This window comes from Drosophila biarmipes, chromosome X (assembly GCF_025231255.1).
Source record: "Drosophila biarmipes strain raj3 chromosome X, RU_DBia_V1.1, whole genome shotgun sequence".
Taxonomy (NCBI): domain Eukaryota; kingdom Metazoa; phylum Arthropoda; class Insecta; order Diptera; family Drosophilidae; genus Drosophila; species Drosophila biarmipes.
This window is the reverse complement of record NC_066611.1, coordinates 7,558,493-7,575,299: the sequence shown is the minus strand read 5'-3', so window position 1 is coordinate 7,575,299 and position 16,807 is coordinate 7,558,493. Positions and strand designations below refer to the sequence as shown.

General features: G+C 35.3%; 1 protein-coding gene across 3 annotated transcripts in view; it reads right to left on the bottom strand.

The window, feature by feature from the left end:
- Positions 1-16,387, bottom strand: part of LOC108033331 (ELAV-like protein 2) — a 31,305-nt gene extending 14,918 nt beyond the window's left edge. For 2 of the 3 annotated variants that reach the window (XM_017107737.3, XM_050890554.1), the window contains exons 1-2: positions 16,228-16,387; positions 14,305-15,343 (exon numbers count right to left, since the gene is read on the bottom strand). The gene's annotated coding sequence lies outside the window, so the exon portion shown is untranslated. Of the gene's footprint in view, positions 1-14,304; positions 15,344-16,008 lie in introns of all 3 variants that reach the window. The other variant, XM_044092851.2, reaches the window with a different exon arrangement.
- Between the last annotated feature and the right edge of the window lie 420 nt (positions 16,388-16,807).

Here is a 16,807-nt window from a genome sequence, read left to right as displayed (position 1 = left end):
GTTCCAAACAAAGCCTGTTAACATACCTATAATAATAATAAAAATACAAGTTAATATGATAATATAAAAGGACCTAAGGGATTTCAGATCCATTTTTTAACAAATTTTGGAAAAAATCTATAAATCGTTTAGGATTTAGCATCGTTTTAAAGTATTATTAATATGTTATATAATAATATAGGATAGGATCCATAAACCTTTATAAGATCTAGCATCCATTTTAAAACCAAATTGGTCACAACTTTTCTAGATAAATTCTAAAAAATAGACTCAGACCGGCGAAAAAGTTTTTCTCCCCCTTTGGCTGGGCTTTTCTTTCCCTCTCCCCTTTTCCTAAATTTTTTAAGATAAGGGGAGAGTGAGAAGAAAGGAGGGGAAGGGAAAGAGAGCCGCCTTTTCCGGGGGTTGAGGTGAGGAGGAAAAAAAAGAGAGAGCACCTTGCATCCGAGGAATATTAATCAGGCGCACACAGACACACAGATACACTTGCCCCTCACGCACACAGCGGCAAAGAGTCCTTAACACACACACACACAGGCAGCATCTCGCTCTCGCACGAGCACATGTGCAAAATCCTCTCACACACACAGCTTCCGTGTTATAAATAATGAAATTTCAACATTTCGCTTGACAACAGTAAAGGGAATTTTTGGGGGGTTTTTTGCAAAGGATGGGTGGCGAGTGGGTGGTTGGGTGGCCCGGCAGTGGGTGGTTGGCTGGGCGCCTTTCGCTCGAGTGGCAACCGTTTGCTTCGCTCTTTTTTTTTTTGAGGACTCTGTGTACTTTTTCGCCCTGTTCCTGATTTTCTTTGAATTTCCTTTGGCTTGCGTTTTTTTTTTTGCTTTTTTTGCATAGGCTCTTGAAGATAATTCTGTTTATCCTTTGACCCAATTCGTTTAATTTGATGGGAGTTGATGATGATGTTGCTTTACTTTTCGTGCTCGTTATTTTTATTTTTTGCAAGCCAGAGATAAACGGTTTCTGAGCTCGGCTGGGGAAATTATAAGAGGGCGTTGGGGCGTGGCTGGGCCTTGAGGTATTTTTACCTATCATTTTTGACAGGGAAAAAAATTACAATAATATAGGTTCATCCAACAAAAAGATTACTTTGTTAACCATATAATTAACCATTTAAAAAATATTATTACATTTAAAAGCATTTTGAATGATATTATTTTTAGAATATCAAATTTATTATATTCATGATCTTAGGTCTATAGAAAAATGAAAAATATAAACCATTTTAATGGTATCTTGGAAATACAATTAGCAATATAATAAAAATTTAAATAATAAAATGAAGTATATAACATAAAATAAAAATATTTTAAATATAAATTTCAATAATGTATTAATTTAAATAAAATACTTCCTCGGTAGGTATATATTAAATTCATTAAATTATATTAAATTATCATTAAATTATATTAATAAAATGAAGTATATAACATAAAATAAAAATATTTTAAATATAAATTTCAATAATGTATTAATTTAAATAAAATACTTCCTCGGTAGGTATATATTAAATTCATTAAATTATATTAATATAAGCTTTAAAAAAAAATTAAACTACAGATTTTGGATCAGTAAAAATATTCTTTTAAAGTATGGTGATCATTTTTATTAAAAAACCCCTTAGGTCCCCTTTTTTCCGTGCACATAACGCAAAGTCGACCCGAAACGCAGGTCAACCCTTCGTTATGAATATGTGGCCATATGTCTTAATTTTCGTAAAACATTTTCCAATTCCAAAGTATACACGGATGTGTCAAAATGTTGTAAAACTTTTGGACAGCTCGCCCGCGGAACCCGAAGAACCCGTTTCGCAGGGAAAGCTAACCCGTTCCCGGGAACAATAGGAAAGTGCAGAAAAAAAAAACCGAAACAGGACCAGAACCAATCGATTTGCATTTTCCCGTTTGCCGAGTGATGTAACACTTTCGTCGGGGAAAACGGGAAAGGGGGGAGGCCAACCACCACGGCCCGGCACCACCACCAATGCGATCGAGCATCATTATCCTTGCAGCTGCCGTCCACCAGGATCTTGAACTTTCGGCCCGGCTCGCTGCAATTTATGGCTCCGGCGACTTATTGACATTACTGCGATTTCGCAGGGGTTTTCACGTCTAGAATTTTGCACATTCGTGCCTTTGGAAAATCAGCTTTGTTTTGGCACACACACACGCAACGAGACACTGAGAAAATGGTCGTGTAATCCCAGTGTGTAAGCCTCAAAGAGGGTGGGTTTGATTCGAACACGGAAAAACGTTTTTCCAAGCCCTGGGGGGAATTCAGTTTCAAAGACAGCGGCTTCAGAGAAAATTGCAGAATTTATAATTGACAAGGAAGAGGGGCACCCAGAAAAGAAGATATTTAAAAAACACTTTTCAAGAAAATTTTAATATTAATAATATATTTTATTGCTAATAAAAATGCAAATGAAATATATAATTTATTTTGTTGGCAACAAATGGTAATTAAAAAAAGTACATAAAATTAAAATTGAACTAAAATTAACTAGAATGTAAAAGCACTTGTTAAATCTTAAAGCATTTTTCAATTCTGTTTGGGTTCCTACACTCGTTAGCCCCTTTTGTGAGGGCTTTTCCTTTGATGTGGAAAAAGGGGAAATAGGCGTATGGGTTGCCACGCCCCTGGGCGCTGCATTTTCGATTGCCATCAAATTAATTTGCACCCCGAATTCGCTACAAATGATCGGCATTGTTTGAAGGGTTCATTGCACCCGGCATTCAATTGCACACGAGATTGGAATTGGAAATTATCCCATTCTTATTGCAGTCAGGTAAAGTAGTTCGAGGTCCCCATTGTGTCATGTTTTCAACTTGGCTATTTTATGTCGAGATTAAATACAAAGCGTTGCTTTTTGCTATTTTACTTAGCAAAACGTTTCACTTTCATTCATTAAACCAAAAATTTCAATGCATTATATTGTTATATTATATTAACTCTTAATTCCTCAAAAATAAAATACCAAAATACTTTGAGAACCGCTTTAAACTGCTTGCCATTCAGCCTAAGCAGTGATTTTTTGACCGAGAAATTCTATTAAAATTATACTTTTTCTTTCCGGTTTTTCAATTGTAGTTTCGCCAACTCAAGGCACGCAGCTTATAGATTGACCTTTTGATCAGCTTGCTTAATTTGCTAACAAGGAGCTTAACAATTTGACAGCCAAAAAAAAAAAAAATGCTGATGTTAAAAGCACAATATTCAGATTTTGGTCAAAAATTGATTTTTTCTTCCGGTTTTTTAATCGTAGCTTAGCCAAATCAAGGCGTATAGATAAAAGATTGACTGATTTGATCAGCTTAATTCATTTGCTAACGATCCCCATCACTTAAGGAAAAAAATTTTGTATACAAATTTTTGGATTTTTTGTAAGCGGTTGACCAACTTTTTTTTTTTGTCGAAAAATTCAAAATCTACAAATTTTCTTAGGTTTGAATACCAAAATATTGCAATTAAACAACAAGCTCAGCAAGATAGCTTGCTTGCAAAAAATCCTAACGAACCCTACCACTTAAAAAAATGTATTTTTTACAACATTTTGAATTTTTTTAAAAAATTTTTTCTTAAAAATCTCAAAATTCAAAAATATTTAGGGTTTAATGCCCATGGATTGGAAATTAAACTACGAGCTCAACAAGATATGACATTCCTCGTTCCGACTTTTATTTTCAATTCGACAGCCAAAAAACTAAATATTTAGGGCGAAAAAATGTCAAAAATACAGTATTATGATTTTTGTCAAAAATGCTATTTTTATACGGTTTTTCAATTGAAGTTTGGCCAAATCAAGGCGTACAGATATAAGTCCGACTGTTTTGAGCAGCTTGCTAAATATGCTATCGATACATACCACTTTAAGGAAAATGTATTTTTTGACCAATTTTCGCATTTTTGCTAAGAAAGTGCATCATAACTGGAAAAATCTGAAAAGTTAAACATTTTTATGTTTGAATGCCAATGGATTGTCAATTAAAAAACGAGCTCAACGTGGTATGACATTCCGCGATCTGACGTTTAGCTTCATTTTGGCAGCCAAAAAACTGAATATTTAGGGCGAAAAATGGGATTCAGATACATGTTATTTTTTTAACTTTCAAAAATTGGTTTGTTTGAATGTCAATGGATTGCAAATTAAACAATGAGCTCAAGAAGGAACCCACTCCTCATTCTGACCGTAACTTGCATTGTACTAGCCAAAACACGGATTTTTTAGGTCCGAAAAATCGAATTTAGAACATAGCTAAAATACTATTTTGTTTTTCAATAGTACTTTTCACAAATTAAGCCTAAAAACCGACACTTATAAGTATCAATACTCATAACCATTTTTTTCAGTAGATCTATTTTAATTATTTGACTTTTTACTATATAATATCGTTTCTATTTTCAGGGAATACCTAAAATATACAAATTTTGGCTTGGGCAGTTTGGTAATTTGGGTGTCCAGCTCCAGGCTGCAATTATCCGCCACATGTGTGCGGCGTTTTCCCTATCATAGCCATATCCCATATATATATTCCTGTCCATTGTCCTGACGATAAGGGTGGCCGGCAAATGAGACGTTACGAAAAACCGCTCGTCTCATAATTGGACAAACGGCCAGTCTGGGGTTAATTAATGCAGCTAACGAGTTTAATGAGGAAAATTCTCCAGCCAAAAACTGAGTGCAGTGAGAAAAAATTAGACTTGAAGTAAATAAATGATATTTTAAATTAGTAAGGCTTTATGAAAATAATAATACGTGAACTTAAAAAGAAAATTATTAAAAATTTGTTTATATTTAACTTTATAAAAAATAAATGATTAGGAAATCTCTTTGATTTATACTACATTTATACAAAAAAAATGTTTAATATTATTTTATTACATATAATAAATGGAATAACCTGATTTAAATATATATCATAAAAAGGACTGCAATTCGTCAATATAGTCAGCCATGTTCATTGTGCCCGTGTATGTGGACCGCTTTGTCACCTGACCATAACGAGATAAAAGGAGCAGGAAAAGCGCAGCAGCGCACCACCACATCGACGGCGAAGGATAATACACGTACGAGCACCACCTGCATGCCGACTGCCTCTCGCTCGCACTCGCCCGTCTCTTTCGCCCTGCACCGCCTTGCCCTCTCTCTCTCTCTCTGCCTATCGTCCTCCCCCTCTAGCTCGCGTGTGTGTCTGTGTAGGATATTGAACTCTGACACAATGCTATACATACACGGACAACAATTGCCGGCCGGTGGCCATGCGGTCCTGCATCCTTTACCACCCATTCGCTCACTGTCCGAAAAATCTAAGTGATTTGGATATTTCATTTGTAAGAAGCTTTAATTTATAAGAAAATAAAGGATATATACAAAAAATTCGTTTCTCAATTTTTAGGTATTTTATAAAAAATTAATTTTTTCTATTAGCTTTTGAGGTTGATCTGATAATAATACATTTATAGAAACAATTAAAAACGTTTTATTAACTTTTAGAAACAACTATATATAAGGATCAACAAATCCCTTAAAAGAGTTTTGAACTAAAAAAATTAAAACTAGCATTTCAAGTTACGTACTATACAAAAAATTGTTATTATTTTTCTATTTTGTAATTTGTTATTTGGTACCACCGAATAAGTATTTGTTTTAATAAATTAAATTTAAATAAATTTAGTATTTAGTTAGGCTTAGATTAGAAAATCATTGTGATTTAAAAAAAAAAGTTACGAAATTAGTTATTTTCAAGAAATCTGGTTTTCCTCAGTGCATGCAGTTTCAAGAATGTTCTCTCTCATATGCTCTCCACATTACGCGCTCTCTTTCCCAACCGTTATTCGCTCTCCTGCCGCGTATACGTGTGACTGGCCCTTTGGCTGTGTTTGTGGGGCGTTGTTTTGATTTTCCTAGATTGCGCAATCCATGAACTCAGCTTTTTTTATAACCAACACCAGGAAATGCGAGGTTCGCGAGAGAGCGCGCTCTGCACTGCGCATGTATGTGTGCTCCTGGCTGGCTTGCGTGTGTGTGGGTGTAGGAGGCGTGGGGAGGTGGGTGGCTTGTGGGTGGCCAAGTCCTGCGCACAAAGCGCGGAAATTGAATTTGCGGCAAAAAGGACTAGAAAAAAGCAAAAAAAAAAACTGCTCCATTGCATTTTATGTGTATATACGTGCTTACGTGTGCGTGGCTCCCTTTTTGTGACTCTGTGTGTGTGTGTAGCATAACGACCGGCTTTTGCTTTGGCTTTGTTATTCCGTTAGCACATAAAATGGTTTTTGATGTTTCTCCCCCTCCCCTTCTGTTAATATTTTCGTTTTTTGCCATAAATTGCAACAGATATTTTTTTGCCCCTGTATGTGTGAGTTTGTTGCTGTGTAGGTGTGCACATACCATAACAAATGGTATTAGTAAGTACATATCTATGTTCTCGCGAAGAAAAAATAATGCTGAGATGGGAAACAGCAAAATCAGCTGAAAAGAAATGAATTTAATTGTCCAGGCAGACATTAACAGCAAAGTGAGATTAGAAAGAGAAAAGGAATGCCGAAGCGAAAGAGACAGAGCCATGGGAGACAGAGAGAGAGAGGGAGAGGAGTGGCTGGCCGGCATTGATGTAACAAAAGCAAGAGAAATTAAAGCTTAATTTACATAATTGAGACTGATAACGAGTCACCCTGCGAAAATTGCGGCTGGCTTTGCCGTTCAGGGAAGATGAAAACAAAAGTTCTATAAAAAGTCATCAGTATTTAAATACAATACAATTTTAAACATTACTTTTTTTAAGGTTGTTTTAATATAACTTTCAAAATTTTAATTTTTTCATGGACAAAAGGATGAAAAAAAAGTCAAGATTGCGGTTGTCTTGTACATTCAAAGGAAAATGGGAAAAAAGGTTGTACAAAGAGTTGTAAGTTTCTAACTATAATAAAATTTGCATTTACTTTTAAATTGCTTTTTTAAATTTTTTTAAGTTGTATTTACATAGTTTTCAAAATAAAAAATTTTCAAGAGAATTTCAACTTAAAAGAAACGTCCTTGCCAAATATTAAGACCCTCTTTATTACTTTATTTAAAAATAACACTTTTATCAACTTAAAAGGTGACTTCAAGTTGTCAGATATTTGAATCCATTTTATTTGATCAATATTTTTTTTTTTTAATGTGGGTATCAAAAGGATATTATTGTAAAAAATAAAGAACCCTTTTTTTAATGGATGATTTTTTAATAATATATGAATTTATATTGTTTTATAATTTATATGAATGAATTTATATTGTTTTTGTATATTATAAAAATGGTTTAGATATTTTCTTACATAAAACAATAATTTTTTTTAAATATAACAAATCTTTAATTTTTTTTATTTTCTAATCTTAATTAAAATAAGATCTTTTTCAAGACTCTTTGCTGAAGCTATAGCGCAGATGTGCGCCTCTGAAAGCCCTTAAAAACATTAACTGCCCACCACATTAGGAATATTTGTCTCCAGCTGCGACCAAAAATAAATAAAACTAGCGTTTCTGCCATGAAACTTGATCTGCCTGAAAGCATTTTTTATGACGGGAATGGAACTGCTGTTGCAGCATTATTTTGCCAGAGGTTACTTTAAGTAAACCTTAAATTTGGGTTCTCCCAACCACCCCCGAGATCGGGAAAAAGTGGAAAGGGACGTGGAAGTTCCTTCACCCGCCACCCAAACCAAATAAACCTTGTTGGGTGGTGGCTTTTGTTTTTGTTGATGCTTGCCAACTTTAAAATTGCTTTTTACACAGCCCCCGCTCGCTGCAAAAAGAAAGCAAAAACTTTTCTAATTAATTGTTTAGCACTTCATCTGTTCTGAAAAGGCCCCTCCAAGCCGCCTGTCGACTGCCTAAATAAGTGTAGGGATAAGTACAGGCTATACAGAGTGGGTACTATATGGTACATGGCTGGGATTAGCGTGGTATTGGGTTTTTTACCCACTTCGCTAGGTAAAAAACTGGTCCCGCCTGTATACACATCGTCTGATGGTTAAAACCCCCAAATACCCCTCCCAGGCGGGCCCACCCCTTTTTTCTTTCGGTGCAACCGGATGCTGTCCATTTCAATTATCGTACGCGGGGCCCTTTGGAGTGGTGCTTGAATTTTGAATTTTTACATCCATTGTGTATTCCGCTGGCTGTTTTCGTTGTTTGTCAGGCTGCGAGCACTGGATGCCCCCAGAAGGCCTTGCAAAAACAACGGCCAAGAAAATGCTCTACCTGAGCGATGATAATCCAGCAGCTTTACACTGACAAAAATCGAACTCTTCCAGGAAATTTTCTATTGAACTAGATTTTAGTTATCAAAAGTAAAAAAAATATTACATTTTTTGCTAGTCTATTAAATGTAAAACCAATTTAAAAAATGTTTAAAAAATTTATTAGATAAAATTTTGTAGTTAATCAAAATTTTAATGGCATCTTCAAGTCAATTTTTATTATAAATTTATATGTAGTTTTTGCAAATAAATTTATACATAATAATAATGTTAAAAATAAAAAAAAAAGTTAAAAACTCTAACAAAATATGTTCTAGTTTTTATTATAAAAAATCGAATAATAATTACTGTTATAAATTATACAAAAAGATAATATTTGTATTCTAAGATTTCTTAATAATACTTTACTTTATTTACCAACTACACAGTTTTTTAAAAAAATTTAACTACACTTTTTTGTAGTGAATATATCATTTTTTGAGTGTAGTTCATTATTTCTTTTCTATTTTAAATTATTAGGTTCTTCTACTTTACTTAAACATTTTTTTGGTAACTATAAATTTGTTGGAAGCTTATAAGTATTTTTTCGAGTGGAGCTCATCGCCCAAAGGGTCTGGCCGAAGCTTAGCGGCAATTGAAATATTTGTTTATGGATTTCCATGTGGTCGGTTTGTTTTTTAACAACTTTTTCGGCCTTCTGGTGGTGGTTCACTGCATTCCTCTTTTTAGCTAGCCGTCAGATGCACAGGAAAAAATAAGGCTTAATTGCAAACCAAGATGCAAAAGGAAGCTGAGTTAAATTAAAATGTCCACACTATTTTTGGGAAAATTTAAAGAATTTTCGAACCTATTGTATGAACAATTCTAGGTTTTTGAAAATTAAAGCATTGTATAAATTATAGGCTAATAGTAAGATTTGTTCGAGTGTATTTGCTGGACAACAGTGTTTTTTCGCGGTGGTTGCTGTGATGGTTACGGTGGATCGGTGGTGGAAACCAGGCTTTTCCGAAGTGCACTTCAATTGCATTAATTAAAGAAAAGCAAAAGCGGCTCGCAAATAAACTTTTATCCCTTGCCTACTTTTGTGGGCGGGGATTTTAGCAGAAACTTCTCAATTTCATTTGCAGAATTCACGTTTCTGTGATGTGTAAATCCCTCCTTTTTGATGTCAACCGAGGATTAGTTGAGTATTTTTTGTTTTGGGTATGCTTATCCTTTGGATGGGTAAAACAGAACTGAAGTGCTTCAGTTATTCAGCAGGTTTTGCAGTCTCGAAAAATTCCTCTCAATAGATTAATGTTTTTATAATATATTATGGCTTTTAAATAGCACATTTAAATCATTTAAATTGCATTATATTTCTTTTTAAAAAATTAACTGATAGTTATTAAATGGATTTTATTAGCTCTTTCTTGCTTTAAGTTATTTGTATGCTAAGTTCTTCCTTTCTTTAATACCCATATCATTTATTTTATAAAATTCAGTGCTCGCAGCAGGTTATTACAGTATAAACTATACCTGCCAGTAACTATTTTCCCACGAGAACAGGCTTCGGAAATTCATTTCAGCCCTTTTCCCCTGCAATATGTCCGCGAAAATTAATCATTTTCCGGAAAGTTTTCGCACACGCCTGCATCCACTTGCCAGCTGTGTGTAATCTGTGCCACTTACCGCAGCTGCATTTCGCTTTTCTCCGACTTTTCCGTGGCAATTTCCCGCTGTTTCCCCCTCCTACCTCCCCCCCCACCTGGGGTGAACAAAAAATTGGCGATGGAAAAGCGGGAAAATCGCAGCGCATGCGTCATATTGATTTTGCTTCCGCCTGCGATTGCCGATTGCCGTTTCCGGCTCGCAACTTCAAAGGGAAGCCTCCAATTTGGCAAAATGCAATATCCGAAATGGCCAACCATCAAGGAGTTTTCCTTTTTCCTTTAATTTCCCCTTAACCTCTGACCCGGCCAAATGGTCCATGAAAATTGAATACGTTCAATGGGCGTTGCTCATACGCCACGTTGGCCACACAACTCAATTACGCGTTGTATTGAAAATTAGGCAATCATTCAGGGAAATTCTCCATTCATAGAGCGATTAATGAGAAGCAATTTGATTTGATTCGGGGAAAAAATAGAATGCAATTTGGGTTGCATACAAATTTAATTGACAAAAGAACTCAACAATAAGCCCTAAAGGAGCTGAAGAAAAATCGCAAGCAGGAAAACAGAGAGCCAAGAAAAAAGATGGCAAAGAAAAGCAAAACAAAGGGAAACTGGGAAAAGCATGCGGGGGAAGACACAAAGGGAAAAGGGGTTTCCGGCGGGCAGGGCAGAGAAAACAGGAAAATAACTCTTTGGAAATTGAATTTCTTCCGCTGAAAGCCTTAATTTTCTTGGACGCGTTTTGTTCGACGCAAAAGTTGTAATAGAATTTCGCTTTACTTCAGTGCAGCACCGAGTGGGCGGCGGATGCGGATGCGTGGGCGTGGCAACGCGTTTTAATTTACAGAATCCGCAAAAGGAAAAAATGGCCAGAGAATAGAGCGCACCAGATGGAAAAAGAAAAATGGAGAACGGAGAATGGAAAACTCATCTCAAGATTTTTCCCCAAGAAAAGTGAGCGTTGCTGAATGGAATTTCTCTCAATTTCACTATGGCAGCAGCAAAGTGGAAAGAGGGAATTCAATTTCTGACGAGAAAGAAAATCTGTTGGGCTGCAGATGTGTATAGAAAACTACACGCACACACTCGGAGTTGCCGTAAACTAAAAAGTTAGCTGGATGACAAAGAATGCTAAGGCAGAATCATATTAAAAAGTCAAGAAATTCACAGCTTTAAATTACGTTTAATTTCTTTTTTCTACCTAAATATATTTATAAGTTTATAAAAACAAATCGTATTTTATTTATATTTTAGATGTAATATTTTACGTTGTTTTTAAAATTTGTAATGAGCTATGTTACTTGTAAGCTGTTATCCCTGAAAAGTATGCAATAATATTTAACCTCATATTTTGCAAGATATTGCTGCATACTTTGAGACACCTTTACTAATGCTTTTAAATAACCAGTGACTTATTTCACAAAATATAGATTTATAATCCCTTAGGCATTGGTATATTCCAAACACTTAAAGAGTTTCCTATCAAAAGCCCCATTATGCTGTCTATCTAAGTGGTTTATCTGATTTTCATCTCATTTGAGCAACTCTCAACAGAGACTCCTAAGCGTATTTCGTCAAGAGTATCTATACTAATCTGGGGAACTTATCTTAAAGCTGATTTGGCCCGTTGGAGTCACTCGGCTGAGAGATATCCGTTGGGTGGGTGGCCGAACTTGGGAGGTGGGGATGATGCTGGTATGCTGGATGGTATATGGATGACGCCGGTGGGGAATGTGGTGGTTCCAAACCACTGGTGGTGGCTCGTGGCCAGTTCCATCTGGCTGCCGAGGGTGGATGGGCAAGAAAACTGCAGGCACTCGTCCAAAGTTCTGCCAGCATTTACATGTTCTATATGCCATACATATAATATATGCTATATGCCGTTTGCAGGATGATAAACATAGACAGTCCGAGGGAATGGGAAACAGGCTGCATTTTCAATTATATGCACGAGCAACGTATAAAATATGGATGATGCACAATATATGCATTGTCAGTTGCCGTTTGTAATATAATCCAGCTCCACCAGCCCATCACAACGCCCAATTTATTTTAATTTAATGTCATCGCAAGTATCGAACGTAACTCGATCTCCCCTTCTATCGCCTCTCTCAGCGAACTGTGAACTTTCAGCCAAAGTTGCATTTAAATAATTGATTTTTCTACGAGCACAGGGTAGGGGAAATTTACCATTCCTTCGTGTCTGCATGCAAGTTAGGATAAATGTTATTAAAAAATAACTGCATACACTATTATTTCGGTTTAAAATTATTATTTTTTTATGGATTTAAACAAAAAAATTAATGAGTAAAATAAAACAGATTTTAGGAGGGTTGCATGAATAAAAATATTTAGATTTATAAGGAATTTAAAAGACTAGGGGTTGGCATCTTAGATATAGATACCTCAGATATAGATATAGATACCTCGTCGCAAGTTCGTCATTCGAATGTGCTACGCCCATTCAAAGCGCTTATATTTTTAAGGATTTTGTAAAAGTCTAAATAAAAACTTGTTTTGATTATCAATATCCATAATCCCATCAAAAAATTTTCAAATCGTATTATTTATTAAAAAGTTATAAGCACTTAAAATTTTCTACGTAGCTGGCGACCCCTAGGGGTAGCAAAAATATCATACATTTTCAAAAATTTTCTAAAAAGTATGCTGTGACTTTATTGTTTCCCCCTTGACCTAGACCGTTCACTTTTCAGGCTCATTCTAACACAGGCATCCGTACAGACTAGTAAAATTATATGCTTGTGTTTTAAGTTGAAAAATTTTCAAGAGTATTTTTGTAACTTTTAACCTTACGGTGAAGAATATGTGCAGAAAGTCATCTTTAGAATAGTGGATAACTTTGAGATTGTAACCTACGTGCCCGCTGATGACGTAGAGTACTTGATGAGAAATGGTGAAGTTTAAAAACTTTGAGCCCCAAATTGTACCTTCTGCATTTTGGATTGCAAGCCGTGGAGTTGGAAAATCTTGAGGTGCTGGCGTATTTAGCGCGTGAACCTAATTGCGATACATCAAATTCGAGCTGTCCCAGTCTATAGCCACCTGATTTGATCGACACGCAGTGGTTGACAAACCATAAATAAAAAAAAACTTTTTTCTTATTTACTTCTTTGAATACATTTTGGAACTAGAGATTAATTTCAAAACTGAAATCGAAAAAAAAATATATATATTTATATTAAAATTTACAGGTAATTCCAATGAGACCTTTACATAAAATTTTTTCATTAAAAAATCCAAATACTGAAATGTATAATTTTTTGAAAATTCTGCATTTTTTTAGGGATAACATATGGTGATCTGATTCAGACAGACAAATACGTATAAATGGACGGTCAAGCGGACGGACAACCGGACGGACAAACAAACGGACTACATAAAAATTTTAAGGGTTCGGAAACGTTTCCTTCAGTGCGATACAACTGAAACCATAGTACCCTTTAAAAAAGTTTATAATTAGAAACAAATTCATTTTTTCATTCCGCCAAATTTCGAAAAGGTTGACTTATCGATGTTGGCGACATTCAATATGCAATTTTGCAATGTGACTGCCAGTTCCGACTGCACAAATGCGATTTTCTCGATTAATTTGTGCCAATTTAAAAATCGATAAAATTGCCATGAAATCTGCGAGGGCAAAGAGTGTGGGAAAAATGGCGGCCCGGCCATTATGTGATTGTCTCCCTGTCAGGATATCGAGGATATATGTGTGTGCGTCTGGGCTCGTATCCGTGTGGATGCAATCATGGCAACGAGTGGGGAGCGTGGCGCAGGGGGAGGGGGGAGTGATTGATTGAGTGGCGGGGGCGGGGCAATCATCATCAATGAAACAACAATGCAATCAGCGAACACAATTAATGCACAAATTGCTTGTCGAAGAGCTCAAGTGTAAACAGCGATGCGAGCGAGTGGAATGGCGATAGACAGACCGCCGCAAAATGGGGGAAATTGCAATTGCCAATTTCGCAATTTTCACAATTTCAATTATTTTTTGGTCTATTGTTGCAAACGTAAATTAAACAATCGCTGATTACTTCTTTAACAGCCTGTTATAAACAAAAGCAAGGGACACCCTACGAAGAGGTGTCTAAAAGTATGCAACGCTTTCGAAACATTATGTTATTTCGGTGCCTACTTTTAGGCAACTTGATAAGTGATTTCAGTGATATTATAATTCTCCTGAAATCTCAAACATTTTTAGTATTTACATTTTAATGTGATTTTATGATGTTACAAAAAAGAGGAATAGCGTTTGCTATACGAATACCACATTTTACTGCCTACTTCTAGGCTTACATATTATTTTACTTAAATCTCCGCAAAAAATTACTAGTTATTTTTGAATGCTTTTAAAATGAATTGTCCAACTCACCTTATAAGTCGTTGTCCTTAACTGATATTTTGGGTATTTATAAAATATCACTTTACAGCTGATCTATGTTGATCTCGATTTTTCCCTCGCCTTTCCCCTAAATCCGCTTTTTGCACTTGTCCTCTTGTTTGGTTCTCCTCAAATTCTTTACTCCATTGTTTTTATTTTTAGTATAAATTCTTGTAGCTCGACGTTTGATTTCTCATTAAGTTTGCGTTTATGCCGTTTTATTTGTTCGTTTTTGATTCATTCATAGATTTGGCAAATATTTTGTTAACCGATTTGCATTGTTTTTGTTATCATAGCTTGTTGCAGGGTTCTTGCTCTAAAAATATTTCGTCGTATTTTGAAATCGTTGGAAGTCCGTTTTTCTTGTTATTCTTATTCTTCTTCGCTTGTTCTTGTATAAATATTAATTTCTTTGAGAAATTCAAGTCTTTATTTAATATTACTTCTGTTTAACTTCATTCATTTATGTGTAAATATGTAAATTTATTTATTTGCGACAAAAAAACACTTGCTTACGGTATTTTTTGTGGGTTTATATTGAGTTTGGTGTTGCTGCCTTTGATGGGGCCTTTCGATGCGCACTGCGCCCTTACCCAAAACTTTATAAATTCAGTATAAAACCTTGTGGTATATATGGTTCCTATAGGCTATAGATTGATTGGCTAGACACTCACCGACGAAGGTATGCAAATGTTATCCGACTAGATATATAATGTATATATATTTATGGTTCTAGCTAGCGCACATTTACCAAAATCAAATTTATGTTTGAATAAAAATGAGTTACTTTATAGTTACTTTTTTCTTTTTATTTGAATATACTTTGTTTGCGTGGGAGAATTGCTTTTCCTTAACGAATTTGGTCTTTTATCTTTGCATCAGTCGACAACACAAAAATTAAAACATTGGAAAAGTGTGATGATGGTTGTATGCAATTTCTTTTTTAACAATTTCGTTTGAGATTTTTAATAATTTTGGCTTAAAGTTGATTGCTGCCAGCAGACTTTTGTGTTAATACGCTCTGAATTGGCTGCAAAGAAATGGGAGGTAAAGATGTTTATAAGTTTTAAGTACCCGAAAATATTACACAGGTAATTAGGTCGATGCCACACCCTTTCACACATACATACAAAATAGGTGCACTGGAAAAAATACAAATTAAACCAAATTTGGGAAGGCTATGTTTAAAGTAGGTTGCCTTATTTTTGAGTTTAAATATACAAATTTATTTTATTTTAAAAACCTAAGTTCTCATGTAATAATTTTCAAATAAAATACTTTTTACTATTATACATAAAATTTATATTAACATGGTTAGATAACAAACACATTTTTTACAATTAGAGAAAAAATATATATAATATGTATATTATATTTTTAAAAACACAAGGTTCTTGAAAAGGTCAAACTAGAATATCTAAATAACATTCGTAATAAATCCAATAAAGGCCATCAACTACATTAATACCTTTTTATGTTACTTAAAATATTTGAAATCTTTTCTCATAGATTCGTTTTCAAATTGTTCCTGTAAAATTATCTACAATGTTCATAAATTTTAATGAAAAAATTCGAGCTTAAAGAGTATTTCAAATATGTAAAATCCTCTCTGATAAATATTTGTAGAGAATCTAATATTTTTTTGCTGTGTAATAATGTGTGAATTTTTTTTACAGTGCACAATTTTTTACTCACTTTTCCTTGATCATCATTCTTTATATTTTTCTATACCTTTTCTAGGATCAAACTGGAGCTTCAGATCCTAGCTTAGCTTGAGCTTATCAAAGGTCTCAAAAGGAGTTACGGAAAGTGATCTGTAAGAGCCGATTCTTCTGGGATATCTTAGCTATATCTCGACACTCGCTCACGCACACACATATACAAAAAGATTCAAAAAAGTGCTGGGGGACGTACTGACTGACTGACGACGGGAAGGACGACGGCGGTCCTTGCAGGCCGGTATTCCCCAGGAATATTTCGCTCTCTAGCAGGTCGTGTTTGGTGCTCCTCCGCCTTCTTCGTCTGCCTTCTCGCCAATCCTCGAACTTTGCCTAATATTTTTGTAGGATTTTATTTGGTGTTTTTTTGTTTAGTAGTAGTTGCTTTTCATACTACGGAAACAAGGAGAAATCATATAGCGACGCAAATGATAAATCATATGAGTAGAATAATACGAAAACGCGCTTAAAAAAGAACCGCGTTTGCTGGATGCGCCGAAGACTGCTTGACTCGTACTGAATTTTCCCGGAAAATGAGAGAGAGAGAGGCGCTTTTCCGCAGCGACTGTGGCGCCGGCAGAGACGCCAACGCATCCTATTTCGAGGAGACTTTTCACGGAAAACGCAGCGCACCTACAATTCGAACAGGAGCAGAGCTTTTCGGCACAGCTTTTCCAACCATCCCGGCCACCTCCCCGATCCGATTTTCCCACTCGGCTCCAACTCTCCGGGCCAGCGGAAAATTCTCTCCACCAGCGCGGCTTCGAAATAATTTG